We start from the raw sequence: 4537 nt of genomic DNA, 5'->3' as shown, positions 1-4537 counted from the left end.
TAGGATAACTTTAACAAATGTAAGGTGGAATTATAGTGAAGAGGGAACAATTCTATAAAATAGGCCTAAAATAAAAATGACATGTTTTGTAAATAAAGCATAACCATCTCACAACCTTATCTCACAACCTAAATTATTGTTGAAAAAGGGATTTATAAGAATACTCTAATTGATATAACTAAATATTTATCATGGGTTAAGATTTCAAAGATCTTGCATATGTATCCAAGCATAACCTATTAAAAAATTTGGCTTGTAGATTTTTTTATTTCATTAGTCTATCAATTATAGAACTAATAATAGATCATCAAAGGTTACAAAGATAATATCAAGATTGAGAAATAAAAGTCTTGAATCATTTAATTCCAAATGATGTTGTTGATTCTATCATTGGCCTTCTTCTCATTTATTTATGTGTCAATTTATTTTAAAATTACTTTCCTAGATGATCCATATCAATGAAAATTTTCATATCCAAGATTACTTTGGAAATAACCTCTTTGATCTTATACATGACCCTCTATTAAGGTTTCATAGTTGTAATAATCCTAAATATGGTAAAATAAATTAGAAACTAACTAGAAATTGTGGAAATTTTTGAAATTATAAATTTTTAACTTTGTAATTACTCAAGAAATTATAAAGCTTTTGGTGCTTGAATATTGTTTTGTAGCTACAAAAGTGTAGGTGGAGTTTGGTAGTTCATATATAACGATATTTTTTTCATTTTAGAAACAAATATCTAATCACAAAAGTGTAATTAGTTTCCAAATATTCACACATAACAAAGAGGGTTTAAGAGTTTGGTTGTAGGATTGGAGTAGCAATATTATAAGTAGAATATTAGATCCTAAAAGTAGTTTTGTAAACAAAGAAGTGAATTCTGGTTACAAATTAGTGCTCAATAGTGGGGCTTACAAGAGTAGCATAAAATTCATAAAACAATAAGAAATGTATTGTTTCAAGTTTTCATATATAACTATATTTGCTACACCTTTTAAATAAATCTTTTAGTTCAACTAATAAATCTTAAAAGAAAAATGTAATAGATGAAATCAAAACTAAATATAGTAAAGTATCATTGAATAGGGAGATGTTCTAGAAAATGATTTTGGTTAGGCATGAGAGTTATAATTCAACCTAGATGAATCGGTCTCTTAAGTGTCCAAGCTTGAGGGTGTGCAGGTCTAGTCAATTTTTTTTTAAGCTAAACATCATATGCAACTAGTGACTTTTGGTAGCTAGTAAGACTTGAATAAAGTCTTCGGTATAGATTATGAAAATGAGGAATGTGTCATCACTTTATAAATTTTTAATTCATTTGAATAACAAATGATTTTGATTAAAATAAGACAAGTTTTTGATAGGGCCCTAACCCTACTACGAAAAGGGTAATTAGGACTACAAAAAAACTAACAAAGGAACAAACTAGTAGTAACGATATAGGTATTACAAATAGTTAAATGAAGCGAAAAATTTTGAAACTATGAAAGGTCAATAGTTCTACATTTTAGGAAGAAATTTGTTATATAATTATAAAAACATTTGAAATGTCTAAAAACTTAGCACTAACAATTTCCTTCTTCACTTTAGGATCCCATGGTATCTTTGTAATAAAGTCATTGTAACTAGCACTAAAAACCTGAAGATGAGTCCGTGGTAACAAATTAATCCCTCCCTAATTCAAAATTTAATATTAAAATTTGATCTCTTTGCCAGCTTTATCTTTCTTTTTTAGGGCCAACTAAACACAAATTCACACATTGTGTTGCTATTTCATTGTATTTAAAAGTATTTAATTCATTTATTCTAATACAATAAAGAATATCTTTCTCTTCAAATAAAATTTGTATTGCACATTTCAAGTGGTGCACTAAAAGAAATCAAGTTTTGTCAAAGCATTCATAGGAGCATTCACATGATACAAGATTGATGTGTCCTAGTATTGATATATTTCTTTTAGGGTTAGCATAGAAAAACATGTCCAGTTATGGCATACTAGCAACCTCATAAGAGTATTTTCCCAGCTTTCATTGTGTGTTCTATTTTCGAGGAGGGCCCCACAATCCACAATAGGATGACATAAAAGGTTAGGTAAGGGTTTTATATGATAAAGATTAAAATTAATTTAACATTCACAATTAGAATTAAGATCATGGTTAATCCTAACCATGACCTAAAATCTAATCACAACCGTTATTTAGATTTTATATTTTTAAATTTTTTTTATGTAGATTATAAATGATTATACATACACATTTTATATTTTGAGATTTGTTCCTGCAATAAATTATTCAAAATATATCTTATTATCGGCCTAACCATTGCACCTCCTTTAAGAGTAGGGATGCGACTAAACGGACTCCAAAAAGTGTGTTATTGACTTTTTCGAAAAATCAAAGCCGCAGCTTGTTCTACTGATCACAATCAAGAATCTGTAATTTTCGACTAAGACAAAAGTTATGCGAAAACTGTACAATAACACGCACTTTTTGGAGCCAGTTTAACCGCAGCCTTTAGAGTAGGTGGTAGTATATATAAATGGAGGTAGATCGATCAATTTAGAGCCACGAGTTACATCAATACCTCTAATTGTAGCCTACAAGGTAAAGGCAAGACTTTAGAATAACTTAGCGTTCAAGTCGGATCCAGCCCATTTGCATTCACGCGCCTAAACATTGAATATCCCTCTCAATCTCCCTCACTTTCTGCGGTTTGCCTCCACATGTGAAACGTCCTTCCCTTTCTCAAAAGGAGACGCTAATGCCGCAGAGTGCCAAATATTTGGACTTTGAGAATCGCAGAAATATTATTCCAACTCCTTAATCGATGCGTGATTAACGAACGAAATTTGTCGTAGACACGTTGAAAAAAAGTCGACTTTGTGGACAATCGTCGACACGCAAATCTTGACTTTTGTTTCAATTCACGCCACGTATAAGCTTTAGTCTTCTAATTTATTTATTTATTGTAAAATGAAGTAGATGAGCAGTGTGAATTGGAAGTTTCTACTGCGCCCGCCTTCACCGGTTTGTGTATAAATACTCTTCAATCCTTGCACCATTTCATCTCACCATCAACAATATTAGCGATGGCTCTTCACCATTCTTTTGTACTCATCGTCTTGTTGGCATTTGTGTCAGTGTGTTTATCGGAGAGGCCATTGCCTAGTCCTTTCCACCACAATGGAAAGCCATTACCAGGAGCTCACCCACCTACGCTCCCACCGCCACTACAAAGCCCACAACCTCACTTCCTTTCTCCATTCGAGAAGAAGCCTCCTATGAAAGACGCTCACTCTCCTACATTTCCAAAGCCACAATCACCCCACCCTTCTCCATTTGTTCCAAAGCCGCCTCCTTTCCACAAACTCCCACCCTTTTCTCCTGCTAATGCTCCTCTCTATCACAAGCCAGGCTCCCCCATAACCAATGGTCCTGCTGAAGTGCATCCTCCCTTGAAGAAAACTCCTCCCAAGTCAGTAATAAACCCTCCACCAAAGCATGGACAATACAGTCCTCCTCCCATGCATAACTCTCCTCCACCTCATCCTAGTTATTAGACATTTTGTAAGTTCACAATTCCGTTTCAACTCATTTTACATTTCCATCTCTTAAATGATTGATTAACTAAGTTTTCTTTTTTTTTTCTAGTTGCAGATAGCAAGTCCGAGGAGAATATATAGACTATAAATAAAGGAGACGTGGTTTAGATTGCAGTGGACAATAGTAGTATTACTACATGTCGATTTTGCCAATGAGAAGGATGACGGGACACATGAATTATTTACTCTTAAATATTGTTGTTAAAGAAGCCGCGGCTTCTCTATCTATTATCGTAATGTTATTATATATTTAGTTCTATATTACAATATTATTAGCATTTCTCACACGATTTTATAGGCGTTTCATTGTTAACAAATTAATTGGATGCTTCGATTTCATAGTTTTATACTTACCGTTGTCTTACCTACGTAAAAGATGTAACGGGAACGGAAAAAATCGATTTAATTAACGTAGTACTTTGTAAACGAAACGCCCGTTAAACAAAAGTGCATTCACTGTTGTAACATTGCGTGTCGTTGATGCTTTATTTTTCCGTCATTGTAGTTTAGCCCTTCGTCTGATGGAAACTAAATTTTGGTAGCATTTTAAGTGCATTTTGACACCATCCGTTTTTTTGCATTTATACGTGAGGAGACGTGACAGCATTTGTTACAGAAAAAATTGAACAACTGTATGATTCTTAAAATGTTTGTCAATGTTAAAAAAATTTCAAACATTTTAAGCATTATTGTTAATTGTAGAAATATCCTAGATTTAAATTGTTAATTATTTGTTATATGCAGTAATAGATTTCATCGATATTCTTAAATCTTTCCCAACAACAACATATTCTCAAAATTCAATGATGGAGGCTAGTGGTTGTTAGGATGAAAAATTGAATTGAAAACAGCAGATAAATAGAATTAACAACACACAACACAAACAATGAGACACACAGATTTATCGTGGTTCAGCAATTGCCTATATCCACA

At 32.6% G+C, this 4537-nt stretch overlaps 1 long non-coding RNA gene across 1 annotated transcript; it reads left to right on the top strand.

Annotated features, from left to right (window-relative positions):
- Positions 1–3082: 3082 nt before the first annotated feature.
- Positions 3083–3871, top strand: LOC131871865 (uncharacterized). Its single transcript, XR_009370058.1, has 2 exons — positions 3083–3569; positions 3654–3871. It is a non-coding gene; the product is annotated as an uncharacterized LOC131871865 (long non-coding RNA).
- Positions 3872–4537: the final 666 nt, after the last annotated feature.

This window comes from Cryptomeria japonica, unplaced genomic scaffold (assembly GCF_030272615.1).
Source record: "Cryptomeria japonica unplaced genomic scaffold, Sugi_1.0 HiC_scaffold_477, whole genome shotgun sequence".
NCBI lineage: Eukaryota > Viridiplantae > Streptophyta > Pinopsida > Cupressales > Cupressaceae > Cryptomeria > Cryptomeria japonica.
This window is presented reverse-complemented; position numbering and strand designations above follow the sequence as displayed.